This window comes from Pseudophryne corroboree, chromosome 2, assembly GCF_028390025.1.
Source record: "Pseudophryne corroboree isolate aPseCor3 chromosome 2, aPseCor3.hap2, whole genome shotgun sequence".
Taxonomy (NCBI): domain Eukaryota; kingdom Metazoa; phylum Chordata; class Amphibia; order Anura; family Myobatrachidae; genus Pseudophryne; species Pseudophryne corroboree.
The window spans coordinates 58345897-58373026 of NC_086445.1; the positions used below are offsets into that span (position 1 = coordinate 58345897).

At 49.8% G+C, this 27130-nt stretch overlaps 1 long non-coding RNA gene across 2 annotated transcripts in view; it reads left to right on the plus strand.

Moving 5' to 3' along the window:
- The window catches only part of LOC135050495 (uncharacterized), a 39233-nt gene extending 18274 nt beyond the window's left edge, over positions 1-20959 (plus strand). The window contains exons 7-8 of one of the 2 annotated variants that reach the window (XR_010241628.1): positions 15620-15739; positions 20860-20959. This is a non-coding gene — a long non-coding RNA (uncharacterized LOC135050495). The remainder of the gene's footprint in view (positions 1-15619; positions 15740-20859) is intronic. The other variant, XR_010241630.1, reaches the window with a different exon arrangement.
- Positions 20960-27130: the final 6171 nt, after the last annotated feature.

A 27130-nucleotide genomic window follows, 5' to 3' on the forward strand; every position in this document is an offset into this window, starting at 1 on the left:
TGTACCGCGGCAGTTAACCTGATTGGAGACTTGGAGTGCCTACTAATTGGATGTGTGTATATATATATATATATATATATATATATATATATATATATATATATATATATATATATATATATATATATATATATATATATATATATACTGCTCAAAAAAATAAAGGGAACACTAAAATAACACATCCTAGATCTGAATGAATGCAATATTCTTATTAAATACTTTGTTCTTTACATAGTTGAATGAGCTGATAACAAAATCACACAGAAATTATCAATGGAAATCAAATTTATTAACCCATGGAGGTCTGGGTTTGGAGTCACCCTCAAAATTAAAGTGGAAAAACACACTACAGGCTGATCCAACTTTGATGTAATGTCCTTAAAACAAGTCAAAATGAGGCTCAGTAGTGTGTGTGGCCTCCACGTGCCTGTATGACCTCCCTACAACCCACACAAGTGGCTCAGGTAGTGCAGCTCATCCAGGATGGCACATTAATGCGAGCTGTGGCAAGAAGGTTTGCTTTGTCTGTCAGCGTAGTGTCCAGAGCATGGAGGCGCTACCAGGAGACAGGCCAGTACATCAGGAGACGCGGAGGAGACCGTAGGAGGGCAACAACCCAGCAGTAGGACCGCTACCTCCGCCTTTGTGCAAGGAGGAACAGGAGGAGCACTGCCAGAGCCCTGCAAAATGACCTCCAGCAAGCCACAAATGTGCATGTGTCTACTCAAACGATCAGAAACAGACTCCATGAGGGTGGTATGAGGGCCCGACATCCACAGGTGGGGGTTGTGCTTACATCCTAACACCGTGCAGAACACCAAGATTGGCAAATTCGTCACTGGCGCCCTGTGCTCTTCACAGATAAAAGCAGGTTCTCACAGAGCACATGTGACAGACGTGACAGAGTCTGGAGACGCCAAGGAGAACGTTCTGCTGCCTGCAACATCCTCCAGCATGACCGGTTTGGCAGTGGGTCAGTAATGGTGTGGGGTGGCATTTCTTTGGGGGGCCGCACAGCCCTCCATGTGCTCGCCAGAGGTAGCCTGACTGCCATTAGGTACCGAGATGAGATCCTCAGACCCCTTGTGAGACCATATGCTGGTGCGGTTGGCCCTGGGTTCCTCCTAATGCAAGACAGTGCTAGACCTCATGTGGCTGGAGTGTGTCAGCAGTTCCTGCAAGACGAAGGCATTGATGCTATGGACTGGCCCGCCCGTTCCCCAGACCTGAATCCAATTGAGCACATCTGGGACATCATGTCTCGCTCCATCCACCAACGCTACGTTGCACCACAGACTGTCCAGGAGTTGGCGGATGCTTTAGTCCAGGTCTGGGAGGAGATCCCTCAGGAAACCATCCGCCACCTCATCAGGAGCATGCCCAGGCATTGTAGGGAGGTCATACAGGCACGTGGAGGCCACACACACTACTGAGCCTTATTTTGACTTGTTTTAAGGACATTACATCAAAGTTGGATCAGCCTGTAGTGTGTTTTTCCACTTTAATTTTGAGGGTGACTTCAAATCCAGACCTCCATGGGTTAATAAATTTGATTTCCATTAATAATTTTTGTGTGATTTTGTTGTCAGCACATTCAACTATGTAAAGAACAAAGTATTTAATAAGAATATTTAATTCATTCAGATCTAGGATGTGTTATTTTAGTGTTCCCTTTATTTTTTTGAGCAGTGTATAATAAGATTTTACTTACCGATAAATCTATTTCTCGTAGTCCGTAGTGGATGCTGGGGACTCCGTCAGGACCATGGGGATTAGCGGCTCCACAGGAGACAGGGCACAAAAATAAAGCTTTAGGATCAGGTGGTGTGCACTGGCTCCTCCCCCCTATGACCCTCCTCCAAGCCTCAGTTAGGATACTGTGCCCGGACGAGCGTACACAATAAGGAAGGATTTTGAATCCCGGGTAAGACTCATACCAGCCACACCAATCACACCGTACAACTTGTGATCTGAACCCAGTTAACAGTATGACAAACGTAGGAGCCTCTGAACAGACGGCTCACAACAATAACAACCCGATTTTTTTGTAACAATAACTATGTACAAGTATTGCAGACAATCCGCACTTGGGATGGGCGCCCAGCATCCACTACGGACTACGAGAAATAGATTTATCGGTAAGTAAAATCTTATTTTCTCTAGCGTCCTAGTGGATGCTGGGGACTCCGTCAGGACCATGGGGATTATACCAAAGCTCCCAAACGGGCGGGAGAGTGCGGATGACTCTGCAGCACCGAATGAGAGAACTCCAGGTCCTCTTTAGCCAGGGTATCAAATTTGTAGAATTTTACAAACGTGTTCTCCCCCGACCACGTAGCTGCTCGGCAGAGTTGTAATGCCGAGACCCCTCGGGCAGCCGCCCAGGATGAGCCCACCTTCCTTGTGGAATGGGCCTTGACAGATTTAGGCTGTGGCAGGCCTGCCACAGAATGTGCAAGTTGAATTGTGCTAGAAATCCAACGAGCAATTGTCTGCTTAGAAGCAAGAGCACCCAGCTTGTTGGGTGCATACAGTATAAACAGCGAGTCAGATTTTCTGACTCCAGCCGTCCTTGAAATATATATTTTCAATGCCCTGACAACGTCCAGCAACTTGGAATCCTCCAATTCGCTAGTAGCCGCAGGCACCACAATAGGCTGGTTCAGGTGAAACGCTGACACCACCTTAGGCAGAAAATGCGGACGCGTCCGCAGTTCTGCCCTGTCCGAATGGAAAATCAGATATGGGCTTTTATAGGATAAAGCCGCCAATTCTGACACTCTCCTGGCTGAAGCCAGGGCCAGTAGCATGGTTACTTTCCATGTAAGATATTTCAAATCCGCCGATTTGAGTGGCTCAAACCAATGGGATTTGAGAAAATCCAAAACTACATTAAGGTCCCACGGAGCCACTGGGGGCACAACCGGGGGCTGTATATGTAGTACTCCTTTTACAAAAGTCTGGACTTCAGGAACTGAAGCCAATTCTTTCTGGAAGAAAATCGACAGGGCCGAAATTTGAACCTTAATGGACCCCAATTTGAGGCCCATAGACAATCCTGTTTGCAGGAAATGTAGGAATCGACCCAATTGAAATTCCTCCGTGGGGGCCTTCCTGGCCTCACACCACGCAACATATTTTCTCCAAATGCGGTGATAATGTTGTGCAGTCACCTCCTTCCTGGCTTTTACCAGTGTAGGAATGACCTCTTCCGGAATGCCTTTTTCCCTTAGAATTCGGCGTTCAACTGCCATGCCGTCAAACGCAGCCGCGGTAAGTCTTGGAATAGACACGGTCCCTGCTGAAGCAGGTCCCGTCTTAGAGGTAGAGGCCACGGATCTTCCGTGAGCATCTCCTGAAGTTCCGGGTACCAAGTTCTTCTTGGCCAATCCGGAGCCACGAGTATCGTTCTTACTCCCCTTTGCCGTATAATTCTCAGTACTTTTGGTATGAGAGGCAGAGGAGGAAACACATACACTGACTGGAACACCCACGGTGTTACCAGAGCGTCCACAGCTATTGCCTGAGGGTCTCTTGACCTGGCGCAATACCTGTCCAGTTTTTTGTTGAGGCGAGACGCCATCATGTCCACCTTTTGGTTTTTCCCAATGGTTCACAATCCTGTGGAAGACTTCTGGATGAAGTCCCCACTCTCCCGGGTGTAGATCGTGTCTGCTGAGGAAGTCTGCTTCCCAGTTGTCCACTCCCGGAATGAACACTGCTGACAGTGCTATCACATGATCTTCCGCCCAGCGAAGAATCCTTGCAGCTTCTGCCATTGCTCTCCTGCTTCTTGTGCCGCCCTGTCTGTTTACGTGGGCGACTGCCGTGATGTTGTCCGACTGGATCAACACCGGCTGACCCTGAAGCAGGGGTTTTGCCAGGCTTAGAGCATTGTAAATCGCTCTTAGCTCCAGTATATTTATGTGAAGAGACATCTCCAGGCTTGACCATACTCCCTGGAAGTTTCTTCCCTGTGTGACCGCTCCCCAGCCTCTCAGACTGGCATCCGTGGTCACCAGGACCCAGTCCTGTATGCCGAATCTGCGGCCCTCTAACAGATGAGCACTCTGCAACCACCACAGAAGAGACACCCTTGTCCGTGGCGATAAGGTTATCCGCTGATGCATCTGCAGATGTGATCCGGACCATTTGTCCAGCAGATCCCACTGAAAAGTTCGTGCGTGGAATCTGCCGAATGGAATCGCTTCGTAAGAAGCCACCATCTTTCCCAGGACTCTTGTGCATTGATGCACAGACACTTTTCCTGGTTTTAGGAGGTTCCTGACAAGTTCGGATAACTCCCTGGCTTTCTCCTCCGGAAGAAACACCTTTTTCTGAACCGTGTCCAGAATCATTCCCAGGAACAGCAGACGTGTCGTCGGGGTCAATTGAGATTTTGGAAAATTCAGAATCCACCCGTGCTGTTGCAGCACTATTTGGGTTAGTGCTACTACGTCCTCTAGCTGTTCCCTGGACCTTGCCCTTATCAGGAGATCGTCCAAGTAAGGGATAATTAATACGCCTTTTCTTCGCAGAAGAAACATCATTTCGGCCATTACCTTGGTAAAGACCCGAGGTGCCGTGGACAATCCAAACGGCAGCGTCTGAAACTGATAATGACAGTTTTGCACCACGAACCTGAGGTACCCTTGATGTGAAGGGCAAATTGGGACATGCAGGTAAGCATCCTTGATGTCCAGGGACACCATAAAGTCCCCTTCTTCCAGATTCGCTATCACTGCTCTGAGTGACTCCATCTTGAACTTGAATTTTTGTATGTACAGGTTCAAAGATTTCAGATTTAGAATAGGTCTTACCGAGCCGTCCGGCTTCGGTACCACAAATAGTGTGGAATAATACCCCTTTCCCTGTTGTAGGAGGGGTACCTTGACTATCACCTGCTGAGAATACAGCTTGTGAATGGCTTCCAATACCGTCGCCCTGTCTGAGGGAGATGTTGGCAGAGCAGACTTTAGGAACCGGCGAGGGGGAGACTTCTCGAATTCCAACCTGTAACCCTGAGATACTATCTGCAGGATCCAGGGGTCCACCTGTGAGTGAGCCCACTGTGCGCTGAAATTCTTGAGTCGACCCCCCACCGCCCCTGAGTCCGCTTGTAAAGCCCCAACGTCATGCTGAGGGCTTTGCAGAAGCCGGGGGGGGGCTTCTGCTCGTGGGAAGAAGCTGCTTGGTGCACTCTCTTACCCTTTCCTTTGCCTCGGGGCAAATATGACTGTCCTTTCGCCCGCTTGTTCCTATAGGAACGAAAGGACTGCGGCTGAAAAGACGGTGTCTTTTTCTGTTGGGAGGGGACCTGAGGTAAAAAGGTGGATTTCCCGGCTGTTGCCGTGGCCACCAAATCCGATAGACCGACCCCAAATAATTCCTCCCCCTTATACGGCAATACTTCCATATGCCGTTTGGAATCCGCATCACCTGACCATTGTCGCGTCCATAAACTTCTTCTGGCAGATATGGACATCGCACTTACTCTCGATGCCAGAGTGCAAATATCCCTCTGAGCATCTCGCATATAAAGAAAAGCATCCTTTATTTGCTCTAAAGTCAATAAAATACTGTCCCTATCTAGGGTATCAATATTTTCAGTCAGGGAATCCGACCAAACCACCCCAGCACTGCACATCCATGCAGAGGCGATGGCTGGTCGCAGTATAACACCAGTATGAGTGTATATACTTTTCAGGGTAGTTTCCAGCCTCCTATCCGCTGGATCCTTGAGGGCGGCCGTTTCTGGAGACGGTAACGCCACTTGTTTTGATAAGCGTGTGAGCGCCTTATCCACCCTAGGGGGTGTTTCCCAGCGCGCCCTAACCTCTGGCGGGAAAGGATATAATGCCAATAACTTCTTTGAAATTAGCAGTTTTCTATCGGGGTTAACCCACGCTTCATCACACACTTCATTCAATTCGTCTGATTCAGGAAAACCTATAGGTAGTTTTTTCAGACCCCACATAATACCCCTTTTTGTGGTACATGCAGTATCAGGGATATGCAAAGCCTCCTTCATTGCCGTGATCATATAACGTGTGGCCCTACTGGAAAATACGTTTGTTTCTTCACCGTCGACACTAGATTCGGTGTCCGTGTCTGGGTCTGTGTCGACCGACTGAGGTAAAGGGCGTTTTACAGCCCCTGACGGTGTCTGAGACGCCTGTACAGGTACTAACTGGTTTTCCGGCCGTCTCATGTCGTCAACTGATTTTTGTAATGTGCTGACATTATCACGTAATTCCATAAACAAAGCCATCCATTCCGGTGTCGACTCCCTAGGGGGTGACATCACCATTACCGGCAATTGCTCCGCCTCCACACCAACATCGTCCTCATACATGTCGACACACACGTACCGACACACAGCAGACACACAGGGAATGCTCTTATCGAAGACAGGACCCCACTAGCCCTTTGGGGAGACAGAGGGAGAGTTTGCCAGCACACACCCAAGCGCTATAAATATATAGGAACAACCCTATAGAAGTGTTGTCTCCCTTATAGCAGCTTAATATATATCAAAAACGCCAAAAAAAAGTGCCCCCCCCTCTCTGTTTTACCCTGTTTCTGAAGTGCAGTGCAGGGGAGAGTCCTGGGAGCCTTCCTCGCAGCGGAGCTGAGCAGGAAAATGGCGCTGTGTGCTGAGGAGATAGGCCCCGCCCCCTATTTCGGCGGGCTCTTCTCCGGAGTTTGAGAGACCTGGCAGGGGTTAAATACATCCATATAGCCCCAGGGGCTATATGTGATGTATTTTTTAGCCAGAATAAGGTATTCTCATTGCTGCCCAGGGCGCCCCCTGCAGCGCCCTGCACCCTCCGTGACCGCTGGTGTGAAGTGTGTGACAACAATGGCGCACAGCTGCAGTGCTGTGCGCTACCTCATGAAGACTGAAAAGTCTTCTGCCGCCGGTTTCTGGACCTCTTCGCTTTTCGGCATCTGCAAGGGGGTCGGCGGCGCGGCTCCGGGACCGGACTCCATGGCTGGGCCTGTGTTCGATCCCTCTGGAGCTAATGGTGTCCAGTAGCCTAAGAAGCCAATCCATCCTGCACGCAGGTGAGTTCACTTCTTCTCCCCTAAGTCCCTCGTTGCAGTGAGCCTGTTGCCAGCAGGACTCACTGTAAAATAAAAAACCTAAAAACTTTTTCTAAGCAGCTCTTTAGGAGAGCCACCTAGATTGCACCCTGCTCGGACGGGCACAAAAACCTAACTGAGGCTTGGAGGAGGGTCATAGGGGGAGGAGCCAGTGCACACCACCTGATCCTAAAGCTTTATTTTTGTGCCCTGTCTCCTGCGGAGCCGCTAATCCCCATGGTCCTGACGGAGTCCTCAGCATCCACTAGGACGTTAGAGAAAAAAAAAATTATATATATATATATATATAGAGTCGTTGCGTTGGCTGGCACTCCGTCTAACAAGTCAGGAATCGCCTTGGTGCCCTCCTTACCACTGATAGTGGAATGTATAAGTAACGGAGTTTAGGCGGCACTCAAAGGACTTTCTAGGTGCTGAAAGAAAACCGGCACTACAGCCTACTTATCAACGTTTCAGTTTTATTTCAAAAACTTTCGTCAGGATACAGAACAATACAAACCACATACCTTATATAGAAAATACACCCACAGTGTTAGGCTCATGGTCCCGGGGCCGTGGCTGCAGTGGATGACGTCACACAACGTGCGACGGGTGCCGCGTTTGCACCGGATCCCGGCAGCCGTTGCCTAGAAACCAATGAATAAACTAATTAACCCATATAACCCGTAAATGATGTACAGTGAGAATTATTCCATGACTGAGTTAAATATTACTGATCATGGTGAGATCACTACAGACTGCTTGACCATACAAGGACATATTAATTAGCAATAGTAGAACTGCTATACAGCAGAAATTGAGAACATAACCCATAAACCCAATTAGGAAAAAACAACAAATGGATAAAGAAGCACAATGCTAATTACTTTAAGTGAAACACCAATGTAGCAATATGCATCAAACCATATTATTACAAATAAAGCATACAGAATAGATCGCATTAAGGCACCACTTGAAAAAAATAAGAATTTACTTACCGATAATTCTATTTCTCGTAGTCCGTAGTGGATGCTGGGAACTCCGTAAGGACCATGGGGAATAGCGGCTCCGCAGGAGACAGGGCACATCTAAAGAAAGCTTTAGGATCACCTGGTGTGCACTGGCTCCTCCCCCTATGACCCTCCTCCAAGCCTCAGTTAGGATACTGTGCCCGGACGAGCGTACACAATAAGGAAGGATTTTGAATCCCGGGTAAGACTCATACCAGCCACACCAATCACACCGTATAACTCGTGATATTATACCCAGTTAACAGTATGAACATAACAGAGCCTCTCAACAGATGGCTCAACCATAACCCTTTTAGTTAACAATAACTATATACAAGTATTGTAGACAGTCCGCACTTGGGACGGGCGCCCAGCATCCACTACGGACTACGAGAAATAGAATTATCGGTAAGTAAATTCTTATTTTCTCTAACGTCCTAGTGGATGCTGGGAACTCCGTAAGGACCATGGGGATTATACCAAAGCTCCCAAACGGGCGGGAGAGTGCGGATGACTCTGCAGCACCGAATGAGAGAACTCCAGGTCCTCCTCAGCCAGGGTATCAAATTTGTAGAATTTTACAAACGTATTTGCTCCTGACCAAGTAACTGCTCGGCAAAGTTGTAAAGCCGAGACCCCTCGGGCAGCTGCCCAAGATGAGCCCACCTTCCTTGTGGAGTGGGCATTTTAAGATTTTTGGCTGTGGCAGGCCTGCCACAGAATGTGCAAGCTGAATTGTACTACAAATCCAACGAGCAATCGTCTGCTTAGAAGCAGGAGCACCCAGTTTGTTGGGTGCATACAGGATAAACAGCGAGTCAGATTTTCTGACTCCAGCCGTCCTGGAAACATATATTTACAGGGCCCTGACCACGTCAAGCAACTTGGAATCCTCCAAGTCCTTAGTAGCCGCAGGTACCACAATAGGTTGCTTCATGTGAAATGCAGAAACCACCTTAGGTAGAAATTGAGGACAAGTCCTCAATTCTGCCCTGTCAGAATGAAATATTAAATAAGGGCTTTTATATGATAAAGCCGCCAATTCTGACACACGCCTGGCTGAAGCCAGGGCTAACAGCATCGTCACCTTCCATGTGAGATATTTTAAGTCCACAGTGGTGAGTGGTTCAAACCAATGTGACTTTAGGAAACTCAACACAACATTGAGATCCCAAGGTGCCACTGGAGGCACAAAAGGAGGCTGTATATGCAGTACCCCTTTTACAAATGTCTGAACTTCAGGCACTGAAGCCAGTTCCTTTTGGAAGAAAATCGACAGGGCCGAAAATTGAACCTTAATGGACCCTAATTTTAGGCCCATAGACAGTCCTGTTTGCAGGAAATGGAGGAAACGACCCAGTTGAAATTCCTCTGTAGGGGCCTTCTTGGCCTCCCACCACGCAACATATTTTCGCCAAATGCGGTGATAATGTTTTGCGGTTACGTCCTTCCTGGCCTTGACCAGGGTAGGGATGACTTCATCTGGAATGCCTTTTTCCTTCAGGATCCGGCGTTCAACCACCAAGCCGTCAAACGCAGCCGCGGTAAGTCTTGGAACAAACAAGGCCCCTGCTGGAGCAGGTCCTTTCTTAGAGGTAGAGGCCACGGTTCGTCCGTGAGCATCTCTTGAAGTTCCGGATACCAAGTTCTTCTTGGCCAATCCGGAGCCACGAGTATCGTTCTTACTCCCCTTTGCCGTATAATTCTCAGTACTTTTGGTATGAGAGGCAGAGGAGGGAACACATACACTGACTGGAACACCCACGGTGTTACCAGAGCGTCCACAGCTATTGCCTGAGGGTCTCTTGACCTGGCGCAATACCTGTCCAGTTTTTTGTTGAGGCGGGACGCCATCATATCCACCTTTGGTTTTTCCCAACGGTTCACAATCATGTGGAAGACTTCTGGATGAAGTCCCCACTCTCCCGGGTGTAGATCGTGTCTGCTGAGGAAGTCTGCTTCCCAGTTGTCCACTCCCGGAATGAACACTGCTGACAGTGCTATCACATGATCTTCCGCCCAGCGAAGAATCCTTGCAGCTTCTGCCATTGCCCCCCTGCTTCCCGTGCCGCCCTGTCTGTTTACGTGGGCGACTGACGTGATGTTGTCCGATTGGATCAATACCGCCTGACCCTGAAGCAGGGGTTTCGCTTGACTTAGGGCATTGTAAATGGCCCTTAGTTCCAGAATGTTTATATGAAGAGATGTCTCCAGGCTTGACCATAAGCCCTGGAAATTCCTTCCCTGTGTGACTGCTCCCCAGCCTCGCAGGCTGGCATCCGTGGCCACCAGGACCCAGTCCCGAATGCCGAATCTGCGGCCCTCTAGAAGATGAGCACTCTGCAACCACCACAGGAGGGATACCCTTGTCCCCGGTGACAGCGTTATCCGCTGAAGCATCTGAAGATGCGACCCGGACCATTTGTCCAGTAGGTTCCACTGGAAAGTCTTGCGTGGAATCTGCCGAATGGGATTGCTTCGTAGGAAGCCACCATTTTTACCCAGAACCCTTGTGCATTGATGCACTGAGACTTGGTTCGGTTTTAGGAGGTTCCTGACTAGCTCGGATAACTCCCTGGCTTTCTCCTCCGGGAGAAACACCTTCTTTCTGGACTGTGTCAAGGATCATCCCTAGGAACAGAAGACAAGTCGTCGGAACCAGCTGCGATTTTGGAATATTGAGAATCCAATCGTGCTGCCGCAACACTACCTGAGATAGTGCTACACCGACTTCCAAGTGTTCCCTGGATCTTACCCTTATCAGGGAATCGTCCAAGTAAGGGATAACTAAAATTTCCTTCCTTCGAAGGGATATCATTTCGGCCATTACCTTGGTAAAGACCCGGGGTGCCGTGGACCATCCCTACTGCAGCGTCCGAACTGATAGTGACAGTTCTGTACCATAACCTGAAATACCCTTGGTGAGAAGGGTAAATTTTGACATGAAGGTAAGCATCCTTGATGTCCCGAGACATCATGTAGTCCCCTTCTTCCAGGTTTGCAATCACTGCTCTGAGTGACTCAATTTTGAATTTGAACCTCTGTATGCAAGTGTTCAAAGATTTTAGATTTTAGATTTTAAAATCGGTCTCACCGAGCCGTCTGGCTTCGGTACCACAATAGTGTGGAATAATACCCCGTTCCCTGTTGCAGGAGGGGTATCTTGATTATCACCTGCTGGGAATACAGCTTGTGAATGGTTTCCAAAACTGCCTCCCTGTCAGCGGGAGACGTCGGTAAAACAGACCTTTGGAAACGGCGAGGGGGATACGTCTCGAATTCCAATTTGTACCCCTGAAATATTACCTGAAGGATCCAGGGGTCTACTTGCGAGTGAGCCCACTGCGCACTGAAATTCATTGAGAACGGGACCCCACCGTGCCTGAACTTGTAAAGCCCTAGCGTCATACTGAGGGCTTGGCAGAGGCGGAAAAGAGTTTCTGTTCCTTGGAACTGGCTGATCTCTGCAGCCATTTTCCTCTCCCTCTGTCACGAGCAGAAAAGAGGAACCCTTTTGTCCGCTTGCCAACCAGGACTGCGCCTGATAATACGGCGTCTTATTTTGAGAGGCGACCTGGGGTACATCCCCTTTTTTGTTAAGGCAATACTTCCAAATGCCGTTTGGAATCCGCATCACCTGACCACTTTACTGGTATAATTGGACAACGCACTTATACTTGATGCCAGTCGGCAAATATTCCGCTGTGCATCATGCATATATAGAAATGCATCTTTTAATTGCTCTATAGGCAATAATATACTGTCCTTATCTAGGATATCAAATTTCCAGTCAGGGAATCCGACCACGCCAACCCAGCACTGCACATCCAGGCTGAGGCGATTGCTGGTCGCAGTATAACACCAGTATGTGTGTAAATACATTTTAGGATACCCTCCTGCTTTCTATCAGCAGGATCCCTAAGGGCGGCCATCTCCAGAGAGGGTAGAGCCCTTGTTCTTACAAGCGTGTGAGCGCCTTATCCCCCCTAGGGGGTGTTTCCCAACGCACCCTAACCTCTGGCGGGAAAAGGTATACTGCCAATAACTTTTTAGAAATTATCAATTGTTATCGGGGGGAAACCCACGCATCATCACACACCTCATTTTATTTCTCAGATTCAGGAAAACTACAGGAAGTTTTTCCTCACCAAACATAATACCCCTTTTTTTTTGGTGGTATTTATATTATCAGAAGAGTGTAAACTTTTTCCATTGCCTCAATCATGCAATGTGTGGCCCTATTGGAAATCACGGTTGTCTCTTCACCGTCGACACAGGAGTCAGTATCCGTGTCGGCATCTGAGGTAACGGGCGCTTTAGAGCCCCTGTATGAGACGTCTGGACATGCACAAGCTGAGTAGCCGGCTGTCTCATGTCAACCACTGTCTTTTATACAAAGCTGACACTGTCACGCAATTTCAACAGTACATCCACTCAGGTGTCGACCCCCCAGGGGGTGACAACACTATTACAGACACTCTACTCCGTCTCCTCATCATTTTTCTCCTCATACATGTCGACACAAACGTACCGACACACAGCACACACACAGGGAATGCTCTGATAGAGGACAGGACCCCACTAGCCCTTTGGGGAGACAGAGGGAGAGTTTGCCAGCACACACCAGAGCGCTATATATATACAGGGATAACCTTATATAAGTGTTTTTCCCTTTATAGCTGCTGTATTGTTTATACTGCGCCTAATTTGTGCCCCCCTCTCTTTTTTAACCCCTTTCTGTAGTGTAGTGACTGCAGGGGAGAGCCAGGGAGCTTCCCTCCAACTGAGCTGTGAGGGAAAATGGCGCCAGTGTGCTGAGGAGATAGGCTCCGCCCCTTTCTCGGCGTCCTTATCATCCGTTTTCTTGTATGTTTTGGCAGGGGTTAAATGCATCCATATAGCCCAGGAGTTATATGTGATGCATTTATTTTAGCCATAAAAGGTTTTCTATCGATTTATTGCGTCTCAGGGCGCTGCCCCCCCAGCACCCTGCACCCTCAGTGACCGGAGTGTGAAGTGTGCTGAGAGCAATGGCGCACAGCTGCGGTGCTGTGCGCCTACCTTTATCTGAAGACAGGAAAGTCTTCTGCCGCCGATTTTTCCGGACCTCTTCGCTCTTCTGGCTCTGTAAGGGGGCCGGCGGCGCGGCTCCGGTGACCCATCCAGGCTGAACCTGTGATCGTCCCTCTGGAGCTAATGTCCAGTAGCCTAAGAAGCCCAATCCACTCTGCACGCAGGTGAGTTCGCTTCTTCTCCCCTTAGTCCCTCGATGCAGTGAGCCTGTTGCCAGCAGGTCTCACTGAAAATAATAAACCTAAACTAAAACTTTCACAAAGAGCTCAGGAGAGCCCCTAGTGTGCACCCTTCTCGTCGGGCACAGAAAATCTAACTGAGGCTTGGAGGAGGGTCATAGGGGGAGGAGCCAGTGCACACCAGGTGATCCTAAAGCTTTCTTTAGATGTGCCCTGTCTCCTGCGGAGCCGCTATTCCCCATGGTCCTTACGGAGTTCCCAGCATCCACTAGGACGTTAGAGAAATGAAACAAGACCTTAAGGCGTGTTAGGGTGCAGGCAGCGCCACAAGAATACACCGGTCCACATACCTAATTACAAGCTTCATTCTGCTCCAAATCGGAGTAGCATACCACAGCTTAATTAAACACTTAAAGCATTATAAAAAACAATTCCATGAAATATATTCGTTAAGTCCGGCTGGAGCCACAGTATTCAGTTTGTGGATCCAGCGTGTTTCCAGACGTAAAAGTTGCTTATTTCTATCTCCCCCTCTGATATTAGCCGGAACATGATCAATGATCTTGTACTTAAGTGTAGAGAGATTGTGCTGGAAGATTTTAAAATGTCTTGCCACAGGTTGGTCCTGATTGCCACCATCCAATGCTTGTCTGATGGCCATCCTATGTGTGGCCATTCTTTCTTTGAACATGCAGCTGGTTTTGCCCACATAGAATAAACCACAAGGGCATCTGATGTAGTAGACAACGAATCTACTGCTGCAGGTTACAATATGTTTAATGGGAATACGGACACCAGTGTGTGGGTGACAAAAGTCTTTTCCAGATTCCATATAGCTGCAGGTTATGCAGCCAGTGCATTTGTAGCAACCTGGCTTGCGTGTTAAGAAATGGGGCTGTCCAGTAGGGATAATGCCAGTAATATCATTTCTGACTAGCAAGTCCTTCAAGTTCTTGTTCCTGGTAAAGCTGGGAAGGATACGAGATTTTTTGGCAAAATTTAGGTCTGGATCTAAGGCTACAATCGGCCAAAGTTTTTTAGCTTTGTGCGTGATAATATTACTGGACGGATGATACTCTTGCACAAACACCTGTTTATTGTGTAGTGTATGCTTTGGTTCTGTGGGTATGAGAAGCTTGTTTCTAGGTATGGCTAGTGCTTTCCCGTGAAAAAACTGTGATTGATATCGATACTATGATCATACAATTCTTACAACGTGGGTATAAATATGAAGACTTACAGCAAGCCAAAAAGAAAGCACTAGCCATACCTAGAATCATCTTGCTAGTCAGAAATGATATTACTGGCATTATCCCTACTGGACAGCCCCATTTCTTAACACGCAAGCCAGGTTGCTACAAATGCACTGGCTGCATAACCTGCAGCTATATGGAATCTGGAAAAGACTTTTGTCACCCACACACTGGTGTCCGTATTCCCATTAAACATATTGTAACCTGCAGCAGTAGATTCGTTGTCTACTACATCAGATGCCCTTGTGGTTTATTCTATGTGGGCAAAACCAGCTGCATGTTCAAAGAAAGAATGGCCACACATAGGATGGCCATCAGACAAGCATTGGATGGTGGCAATCAGGACCAACCTGTGGCAAGACATTTTAAAATCTTCCAGCACAATCTCTCTACACTTAAGTACAAGATCATTGATCATGTTCCGGCTAATATCAGAGGGGGAGATAGAAATAAGCAACTTTTACGTCTGGAAACACGCTGGATCCACAAACTGAATACTGTGGCTCCAGCCGGACTTAACGAATATATTTCATGGAATTGTTTTTTATAATGCTTTAAGTGTTTAATTAAGCTGTGGTATGCTACTCCGATTTGGAGCAGAATGAAGCTTGAAATTAGGTATGTGGACCGGTGTATTCTCGTGGCGCTGCCTGCACCCTAACACGCCTTAAGGTCTTGTTTCATTTTTTCAAGTGGTGCCTTAATGCGATCTATTCTGTATGCTTTATTTGTAATAATATGGTTTGATGCATATTGCTACATTGGTGTTTCACTTAAAGTAATTAGCATTGTGCTTCTTTATCCATTTGTTGTTTTTTCCTAATTGGGTTTATGGGTTATGTTCTCAATTTCTGCTGTATAGCAGTTCTACTATTGCTAATTAATATGTCCTTGTATGGTCAAGCAGTCTGTAGTGATCTCACGATGATCAGTAATTAACTCAGTCATGGAATAATTCTCACTGTACATCATTTACGGGTTATATGGGTTAATTAGTTTATTCATTGGTTTCTAGGCAACGGCTGCCGGGATCCGGTGCAAACGCGGCACCCGTCGCACGTTGTGTGACGTCATCCACTGCAGCCACGGCCCCGGGACCATGAGCCTAACACTGTGGGTGTATTTTCTATATAAGGTATGTGGTTTGTATTGTTCTGTATCCTGACGAAAGTTTTTGAAATAAAACTGAAACGTTGATGACAAGTAGGCTGTAGTGCCGGTTTTCTTTCAGCACCTAGAAAGTCCTTTGAGTGCTGCCTAAACTCCGTTACTTATATATATATATATATATATATATATATATATATATATATATATATATATATATATATACTAGGTGCTTCATATATACTAGGCGCTCTTCACACCGTCGCAAGGGGCTACGCCCTCTTAACCCTTGCATGCCTTTCTGGAGTTCAATATTTGTATTATATGGAGTATTACCTGCATTCCTTTGTTAGTGGTTAAATATTGCACAATGAAAGGGCGTGCGATGGTGAAGGAGGCGCAGCCCCTTGCAACGGCGTGAACAGCACCTGCAGGGCACGATGTACAGAATGGAGCGTGTGCGGGGGGGACTGCGGATGGGGGAGGGTGTCTGTAGATGCTGCGGGCGGAGGGGGGGGGCGGATGCGCGGGGGGGGGGGCGGATGGGGAAGGGTCGGTAGGTGGTGGGGGAGGGGCAGAGGAGTGGGGGCTGCAGATGGGGGAGGGGTCCGGAGGCACTGCAGGTGGGGGAGGGGCAGGGGTGCCACGGGTGGGGGAGGGACAGGTGTGGGGATGTTGCTGTTGCGGATGGGTGAAGGGTTCCGGAGGTGCTGTGGGATGGGAAGGGGCAGGGGTGCCGAGGGTGGGGTAGGGGTTCCGGAGGCGCCGCAGGTGGGGGAGGGGCAGGTGCGGGTGGTGCGGCGGATGGGGAAGGGGGTCTGGAGCCGCTGCAGGTGGTGGAGGGGCAGGTGCGGGGGTGCCGTGGGTGGGGGGACCGCGGATGAAGGAGGGTGTCTGCAGATGCTGCGGGTGGAGGGGGGCAGGTGTGGGGGGAGACATATATGGGGGGTGGATGGTGGATGGGGTCTGGAGGTGCTGTGGGTGGTGGAGGGGCGAGGGAGTGGGAGCTGCGGGTGGTGTAGGGGGTGTGGAGGCCCAGCGTGTGGGGGAGGGGTGGAGTGCCGCATGGGGTGGAGGGGAAGGTGCAGAGGCATGGTGCATTGGGGAGGGGTCTGGAGGCGCTGCGGGTACTGTAACTGCCAAAAAGGTAGTTGGAGGGTATGCGGTGACGGGGTCAGAACAGGGATGACGGGGCCAGGACAGGGGTGACGGGGGCCAGGACAGGGGTGACGGGGGCCAGGACAGAAATGACAGGGACAGGATAGGGGTGACGGGGCCAGGGTAGGGGCGGCAGGACCAGGACAGGGGTGACAGGGCCAGGATAGGGTTGACAGGGCAAGCACAGGGGTGACAGGGCCAGGATAAGGGTAACAGGGCCAGGATAAGGGTGACAGGGCAAGGCCAGGGGTGACAGGGACATGACAGAACACAGGGCACGGGAGAGATTGGTATTAGGGACAAAACAGTGGTGACAGACAGATGTGTCTTACCGGAGTCACTGCTGCTGGCTGCTGCCGTTCCACTCCAACTTGTTGGGATCTGCTGCTGCTGGAGACTTGGCATGGCTGACTCTCTCAGGCTGGAGTCCTGCTTCCTCTGCCCATCCGCATCCCCCCCCCCCCCCCCACTCCTCAGTCACACACCGCGGACCTCGCGCGGCTGCCGTGCACTGTGGTAAGGGGAGACTGGGAGTGACTGGTTAGCCCCCAGGAGACGCTGCGGCTGGAGGGAGGAGGGGGTCATAGCATGCACGCGGCGCAGACCTCGCGGCTGCCGGGCACTGTGGTAAGGGGAGACTGGGAGTGACTGGTTAGCCCCCAGGAGACGCTGCGGCTGGAGGGAGGAGGGGGTCGGAGCCTGCAAGCAGCGTGGACTTCTGCAGCACTGGCCGCCAGCTAAAGTGTGTGAAGGAGCTGGGCACACCTCACTATGGGCGGCAGCGCTGCAGCTAGCGGTGGGGTTGCCAGAGCTGGAGATAACAGAGGCAGTACGGAACCTGCACAGCGGCAGGTGCCCCACAACACTGCAGCTAAGAAGCGTGGAGTGTGCCAGAAAGTGACGCTCCTCCGCACCAGAGAGCCCCTGCTGAGTATGCTGATGTAGGGGGTCAAGCACACAGTGAGCCGGTGCCCATCTGTCTGTACGGCATACCCGCTCACACACCCCCATACCTCCCAACTGTCCCGATTTTCGCGGGACAGTCCCATTTTTTGGGGTCTGTCCCGCTGTCCCACCCGCGGGCCGCAGTGTCCTGTGGTGGGTGGGGGCAGTTGGGAAGCTACTGTACTCGCTGCTCTGCTAAGCAGAGCAGCGGTGAATAGACGCTGTGCACATGCGCACAGCGTCTATTTAGTGGAGATAGAGGGAGAGGGGGCATCAGGGGGGTACAGATTAAGGGGGGGTCCAGCAGCAGAACCGGATTAAGGGGGGGCCCAGGGGGTACGTACCGCGGGCCCCACAGTTTTAGGGACCCCCCCCCGGAGTAGCTCTGTCCCAGCTCAGAAGCTCCCCCGTCCTGCCAGCAACAGCAGCAGCATTGTGCTACAGTCAGCACAGGCTGCTGCGTGTTGGCAGGTCTGTGGTGTTGCAGGGAGGCAGCAGCCTCCCTGCTTTCTTCTGCCTGTGCGGGTGTGTAGGGGGGAGCGACCACCCCCTCTGGATCTACCCCTAGCTGAGGGGCCAAAATCCCATAAAAAAAAACCAATTCCCGGAATTTGCATAAGGGGCGTGGTCCCGCGTCCCGCGATTAAGCCACGCCCCCAACCCCACAGCAGGCACAGCAATGAGATAGGGCCCCCCTGTCTCAAGTGCCCTGGGCCCCCCGGACTCATAATCCGCCCTTGGGGGCATGCCAGCAGCTCACAGAGCGCTGGGCATGACCCCTCACTGACGAAACCGAGAGGCCACGCCCCCTTTTCGTTGGTCACGCCCCCTTTTCGCTGCACGTGTGTCCCTCCTTCTGCCTGAAGAAAGCTGGGAGGTATGCACCCCTGTCTGCCTGAAGAAAGCTGGGAGGTATGCACCCCTGCCTGTGCCATGCCCATACCATCTGCTTCTGCTCCTAGTCTCCTATAGATTTGCCCAGATCTGTGACTCATTTGACTAACTCCGCCTAGTGTTGTGACTCCGCCCAGCGTTAGCAAATGAGGCACAAAGTCACAGATCTGGGCTATTATATAGGAGATATATATATGTATATATTAGTGCTGGGCAAGTTAATGCGATATCGCATTAACGCCGTAACTTAATAATGGCCTTATTATTTTTATCGCGTTAACGCTGCTGGTGGGCTACATGTGTGCTGCAGAGCCATGTACAGAGCTGTTGCTGCTCTGTTTGTCGCCGGAAGCTGCCAGACCCAGAAGCAGCAAGTCACCAGACCCCCTTGATGCAGAAGCCGTTGGAAGCTGCCAGAAGAGGAAGCCACCAGCTGCCATACCCACTTGCGGTGGAAGCCGCTGGATCCACAAGCCGCCAGACTCGCTTGCGGTGGAAGCCGCTGGACCGGGAAGCCGCCATACCTGATTGCGGTGGAAGCTGCTGGACCCTGAAGCCGCCAGCTGCCATACCGTTAGAATGTAAGCTCTCACGAGCAGGGCCCTCTTCCCTCATGTGCTTACCCTTTTCTTACTTTAATAATCTTCAACTGCACCAAATCCAGCAGTCTTCTGCCACCTGATACTTATTCCAGTGTCATCTGCTGATGTAGCTATGTTTATTTACCCTGTACTTGTCCTATATTGTCGTCAACTGTAAGTTGCTGTTTTCTTGTTTGATTATTTGTTTATGTACTCTGTAATTGGGTGCTGCGGAACCCTTGTGGCGCCATATAAATAAAGGATAATAATAAATAATAATAATAATACCTGATTGCGGTGGAAGCCACTGGATCCACAAGCCGCCAGACCCACTTGCAGTGGAAGCCGCTTGACCTGGAAGCTGCCAGCCACCAGACTGTGCTGTGATTCAGGGAGACTGGGCAGACTCCCTCTCGGACACTCGGCCTGGGGACACCAGATCTCCCACACATCTGGGTACATGCACTTGGGGTTCTAGCAGGAAAGGAAATAGAATTCAGTGACAGTGGTTTGGCAGACTTATGTACATTGGGGCTGATATTGCTTATATTAACAGGAGAGGTAGTGATGGGATTGAAAGGCCTTCTACATAAACACTAATTTGTTCATTGCGGACTCCCTGCTGAGCTATTATCCTCCCTTTTATTGCTGGGTTGCCTAATCTGGGATGCCAAAGGTTTTATGTACATTGGATCTGATATTGCTTACATATAAGATGAGAGACATGAGACGGAACAATGCAGAAGAGCTGAAGGCCGCTATTGAAGCATCCGGGTCTTCCATGACACCTCAGCAGTGCCACAGGCTGATAGAATCCATGCCACGCCGCAGTGGGGATCAGTACTAAATGCCGCCGGCCGGAATCCCGGCGGTCGAAATACCAACGCCGGAATCCCGACCACACAATCCCGACAGGGGTGGCGAGCGGAACGCAGCCCCTTTCGGCCTCGCTTCATTCGCCACGCTCGGCACACTATTATATTCTCCCTCTATGGGTGTCGTGGACACCCACAGAGGGAGAATATGTCGGGATTGTGGCGGTCGGGATTCCGGCCGGTGGCATCTTGACCGCATCCCCCGCAGTGAAGCAGTAATTCATGCAAAAGGGGCCCAAACCAAGTACTGAGTGCATATGCATGATTATACTTTTCAGAGGGCCGACAATTCTGTATTTAAAATCCTTTTTTTGTATTGATGTTATGTAATATTCTAATTTTCTGAGATTTTGGATTTGGGGGTTTCTTAAGCTGTAAGCCACAATCATCTAAATTAAAAATTCTCACAAATAAGGGCTTGATATGTCTCACTTTGCATGTAATGAGTCTATATAATATATTAGTTTCACCTTTTCAGTTGAATTACTGAAATAAATAAACTTTTGCACAATATTCTAATTATCTGCGTTTCATCTGTATATTAACAGGAGAGTTAGTGGATGGGATTGAAAGCTTTGGGCCTTCTACGTAAACCCTCCTCATTTATTAAGGACTCCCTGCTGAGCTATTATCCTCCCTTTTATTGCTGGGGTGCCTAATCTGCTGTCAAAAATTTTTTTCTCTCTCTCTCATAGAAATGATAAAATGGAGAAAAGAACCGAAATCTTACATGGACATTTTTATTTTAAATCTCTACCAGACGTCAGAGTTGATAAAACCAAAGTTATTTGTAAACACTGCAAAGTTGAATTTTCTTATCACCGGAGTACTTCAAGTCTGAAGTATCACTTAAATGCAATACACACGGATGATGCCAGCAAATCACCCACCCAAACAAACAGTGGAGGGAGACTTCGGCCAGGGCTGGCAACAGAAATCTTGGGGCCCGGTAAACTGATATTACTGCTGGGCCCCCCTCACCCAACCCCCCCTTCACCTCACACCCACACATTCCTCCCTGTCTGTGCCAATAAATCTATTGAAAAATATTTGACACTCACTGTAATGGCCAGGCAGTCTTGCACTATCTGTGCTGAGCTGTACCAGCCACCACAGACATTCTTCACTGATCTGACATGCAACCAAACACAAATCCCCAAACTCCTGGAGAACCGAGCGTGCACACTTACCATCAACACACAGCTACCACGTCGCTATCCAGACCAGGCTCCGAGTCCCCACAACAAACTGACAGCCAGCCAGCCAGCCTTTCTGAGTGTGTCTGCGTGTTGGGCTGGCAGTCTTCCTAGTCGCAGTTCCGCTCTTGCTTGGCTGCTCCTCACAGCAGACAGGGCAGGCGGGTAGGAGAGGAGGGGAGGAGGACGCAGTGTCGTGACGTCAGTGCATACGGGGACTGGCCGCTGGAGTGCTGGACAGCTGACATGAGTATGGGCAATGGGGGGTTTGCCACTAGGAAGTTTTAGCTACACAGCGGGCAGGGCCGCTGCCGGCGCAATGCAGCGATCTATGTCATTGTTTAAATCCATGCCATGCCGCTGCTGCCGCTGGACCTTGGGGCCCCTCAGAACATCGGGGCACGGGACAGGTGTCCCCTTTGACCCCCCCCCGTCGCCGGGCCTGGCTTTGGCAGACTACATTGGATACAGCGTATGGGAGAAGTATAGATAAACAAAAGCAAGAAAAGCTAACAAATAACATAGCGAAGTGAATAGCTACAAACTGCAGGCCGATTGGTGTTGTGGAAGATGTTGGTCTGAGGAACATTCTTAGGATCGCAACGAATGACAGCACGTATGAGCCTCCCTCAAGACACACCATCACAAGAAGAATACATGACTTGTATGAAAAGGAGAGGACTACAAAAGTGACGGCGTTACAACATGCACCACACGTTGCTCTCACTGGAGACTACTGGACATCGCTGGGTAACCATAATTACCTCAGAGTTACAGTGCATTATATTGATGAACAGTGGGAGCTGCATTCACATGCTCTGACTGTAATGAAAACAGAAGAGAGACATTTTGCTGAAACGTGCGCAGAACATTTTATTCATGTTACACAAGAGTGGAACATTTCAGATAAAGGGGGTTATTCAGACCTGATCGTAGCAGCAAATTTGATAGCAGTTGGGCAAAACCATGTGCAGTGCAGGTGGGGCAGATATAACATGTGCAGAGAGAGTTACATTGTTACATTGTTACATTGTTACAGGGGGGGTTATATTGTATCTGTGCAGGGTAAATACTGGATACTTTATTTTTACAGTGCAATTTAGATTTCAGTTTTAAAACACCCTACCCAAATCTAACTCTCTCTGCACATGTTATATCTGCACCCCCCACCACCCCCTCCCCCTGCAGTGTACATGGTTTTGCCCAACTGCTAACAAATTTGCTGCTACGATCGGGTCTGAATAACCCCCAAAGTCGGCACACTTAGCACAGATAGTGCAAGAAAAATGATTTCTGCTGCAAGACACCTGCCTTTTGAACGGGTCTGAGACTCCAGGTCGACGACAAAAAGGTCGACACACCTTAGGTCGACACCAATTGGTCGACACACCTTAGGTCGGCATGGACAAAAGGTCGACAGGAACAAGGTCGACATGGAAAAAGGTCGACATGAATTTTTTATGTTTTTTGGGTGTCGTTTTCTTCGTAGAGTGACCGGGAACCCCAATTAGTGCATCGTGTTCGCTCGCCATGCTTCGGGCATGGTGCCTTCGCTTCGCTCGGCACAGATAACCGTTCCAATCGTAGTCCACGTGGATCGTTAAGTATGAAAAGGTTCCAAAAAAGAAAAAAAATTGTGAAAAACTCATGTCGACCTTTTTCCATGTCGACCTTGTTCCTGTCGACCTTTTGTCCATGTCGACTTAAGGTGTGTCGACCAATTGGCGTCGACCTAGGGTGTGTCGACCTTTTTGTTGTCGACCTGGAGTCCGGATACCCTTTTGAACACGTCCCCTACATTGCGCACAGTCTCCAGTATTCTGTCACAGTATCTCTGCAGAACAGTCCGTTTAACAATGTCCTGGCCAAATGCAGAAAAGTTGTAGGCCACTTTAAACACAGTCCAGCAAGTGCTGCAGAATTAGAACAACAACAAAATCAACATGGACAAAATAAGGAGTCGCTAATACAAGACATTCCAACCAGATGGAATTCGACTCTGGACATGGTAAAAATTGTCTGCAGAAACGAACAGCCACTGGGGGATGTCCTCCCCACACACAACACCAAGACTGCCATGCCAACTACAGCTGAAATGGACAAACTGCAGAGGTTGGAAACGCTACTGGAGCCCTCCAGGTATATTTTCACACCTCCCAACTGTCCCTCTGTCCCACCTGCGGGCCGCAGTGTCCCGCGGTGGGGGGGCAGTTGGGAGGCTCTGTCTCCCGCTGCTCTGCACGCGCACAGCATCTAATCACTGTAGTCAGAGGGACAGGGGGCATGCCAGCAGCTCACAGAGCGCTGGGCATGCCCCCGCAGTGACGAAACCCGGGGGCATGGCTCACGATCGCTGCACTCCTGATAAGCCACACCCCTTCCATGAGGCCACACCCCCTTTTCACAGTGGGCCTGGCTACGCCGCTCCAAAGTCCCTCCTTCTACAGGAGAAAAGTTGGGAGGCAGTGGCGGATTTAGGGGGGGGGCACCAAGGCACGTGCCCCCCCTGTCATTTTTAGTGCAGACTGACATGCGGACGCGTCCGCATGTCAGTCTGCGGTCTCGTTTCGTCCCCTGCTGTTAGGAGGGACACGGAGGGCACAGTGCGCGCCTCTCCTGTGTCCCTCCTGGGTCTCCGGCGGCCGCGGGTCTCATAAAGGAAGTGCCGTTCGTGAGCACTTCCTTTATTACAGTGACCCGCGGCCGCCGGAGACACAGGAGGGACACAGGGAGGCGTGCACTGTGCCCTCCGTGTCCCTCCTAACAGCAGGGGAGCGGGGGGAGCAGCGGCGGCGGCGGAGGAAGGGGGGGGGACGCGCGCACTGGGGGGGAATATCTGGCACTGGGGGCATATTTGGCAGGGAGGGGGGGGAGAATATCTGGCACTGGGGACATATCTGGCACTGGGGGGAATATCTGGCACTGGGGGCATATCTGGCACTGGGGGGGTATCTGGCACTGGGGGCATATGTGGCACTGGGGGGGGGGATATCTGGCACTGGGGGGATATCTGGCACTGGGGGGATATCTGGCACTGGGGCATTGTCTGGCACTGGGGGCATATGTGGCACTGGGGGGGGAATATCTGGCACTGGGGCATATGTGGCACTGGGGGCATATATAGCACTGGGGGGGGCGATATCTGGCACTGGGGGCATATGTGGCACTGTCGGGGAATATCTGGCACTGGGGGTATATGTGTACCTGGCACATGGGGGGGGGGGGGGCTATATTTGGCACTGGGGGCATGTGAGTACCTGGCACCGTGGGGGAATATCTGGCACTGGGGACATATGTGGCACTGGGAGCACAGCCCTAGCAACAAGGACTACCTCCTAGCAACGAGCATGACACCCAGTGCATGAAACCCCTGGCAACGAGCATGACACCCCGTGCATGAAACCCCTGGCAACGAGCATGACACCCAGTGCATGAAACCCCTGGCAACGAGCATGACACCCTGAGCATGAAAACCCCTGGCACCGTGCATGGAACCAAGAGCATGAAACCCCTGGCAACGAGCATGACACCCAGTGCATGAAACCCCTGACAACGAGCAGGTATTTGAAAAGTAATTAGAAGCCTTACTGTAGGACTTAATGTGTAATGGGCATTACGGTGTGTGGCATAATGTATCACGGACATTGCGGTGTGTGTCATAATGTGTCACAGGCATTACGGTGTATGGTATACTATATCGCTGGCATTGTGATATGTGGTATAATGTCTCAGGGTCATTGCAGTGTGTGGCATAATGTATCACGGACATTGCGGTGTGTGTCATAATGTGTCAGGCATTACGGTGTGTGGTATACTATATCACGGGCATTGTGGTATGTGGTATAATGTCTCAGGGTCATTGCAGTGTGGCATAATATATAACGGGCATTGCGGTGTGTGGCATAGGGTATAACGGGCATTGCGGTATGTGTCACAGGCATTACGGTGTATGGTATACTATATCACGGGCATTGTGGTATAATGTCTCAAGGTCATTGCAGTGTGTGGCATAATGTGTCACAGGCATTGTATGTGCTATAATGTATCGGGCATTGCAGTGTGTGGTATAATGTATCACGGACATTGCAGTGTGTGTCATACTGTGTCACAGACATTGTATGTGCTATAATGTATCAGGGGCATTGCAGTGTGTAGCATAATGTATAACGGGCATTGCGATTCCTGTCATAATGTGTCACAGGCATTACGGTGTGTGGCATAATGTGTCGGGGGCATTACAGTGTGTGCATATTGTGTCATGTGCATTATTGTGTGTGGAATAATGTCTAAGGGCCATTGCAGTATGTGGAATAATGTATACTGGGCATTACTATAAGGAGGAAAAATGACAAATAATGTAAGGGGCATGAATCAGGATTATTTTTCTTTCCTGTGGTGGCCAACGTCTGGGCGTGCAGGTTGCAAAACTGGGGTATAAGGTAGTCTTTTCCTGCAATACCACGCCCATTCAAACGAAGCCACGCCCATTCCAACGAAGCCACGTCCCTTATGGTGCCCCCCCTGTAATTTTTTTCTGGATCCGCCCCTGTTGGGAGGTATGTATTTTACATACGTCATATATTTCATTTTCTCACTGTCCTGTCTGTAAAAAATATAGCATGAATGGGATGTAGTTAGGTAGGTAGGTTTAGGCACTTACTGGGGGGGTAGGGAGCAGTGAGGGTTAGGGTTAGGCTGCATGGACAGAGAGTTAGGGTGAGTATACTTACCAGGGACTGTCGGGATTCTGGACTCTAGGATGCCGCTGTCGGTCTTTTGACCACCAACATTTTCAGCGCCGGTCTCCCGTACCCAACAAAATGGGTTTGATTTTTTATTGCTGTTGGAGGTATGTGACTGAACTTCCGGGAGGGAACATAAATCTGGTAATGTACAGTATGAGAGCAAATGGCAATCAACCATTTCCTCCCAAGCACTGGAAAACAGACAATGTCATTCAGACAGATTGATTAAATCTGTTAAGGGTGGTACTCACGGAGTGATCGCTGCTTGAAATCTAAGCAATCTGACTTCACACAGCAGTGAAGTGAGCGACCTGCTAGATTGTGACGGCATGCAGGCCAATCTAGAACCGGCGATAGCGACACGCAGGACCGTGCGACGCTATCGCTATGGCCATACAGACAGAGAGATCCGTGCTTAACTTCTAAGCAATCTAGTCAGATTGCTTAGAAATTAAGCACGGATCTCCCTGTATGTACCCCCTTAACAGGGACACTTGCTACTGAACATAGAAGCAGATGTACAAAAGGCCCATATAGACGGGCCGATGTGGGAGAGATGTGTGCTGAGCGAACCGCTCAGCACACATCTCTCCTGCCGCTCAGCACAGCGCAATATGTGCTGAGCGTGCGGGGGGAGACGGGGGGGGGGCGCTCATTTTACCCAGCGATAGCGATGCGCGGGGCTGCGCATCGCTATCGCTGTAGGGGGTACACACGGAGCGATAATGCTTAAATTCTAAGCAATCTAGTCAGATTGCTTAGAATATCGCTCCGTGAGTACCCCCCTTAAGTCTGGAGAAGGGACAAAGAAGTGATCAGCAGTAATAAGTGCAAAGTGATAGCCACCAGCCAATCAGCTCCTAACTGTCATTTTTCAAATCCGTAATGATTGACTGGTGCGCAGAGCCGGTCCTAGGCATATGCAAACTAGGCAAATGCCCAGGGCATTTTGTATGCCTAGGGGCACAAGCAGCTTCTGCTGATTAAAATAATATACAACATGTCTATAATCTGTGTGTGACTGC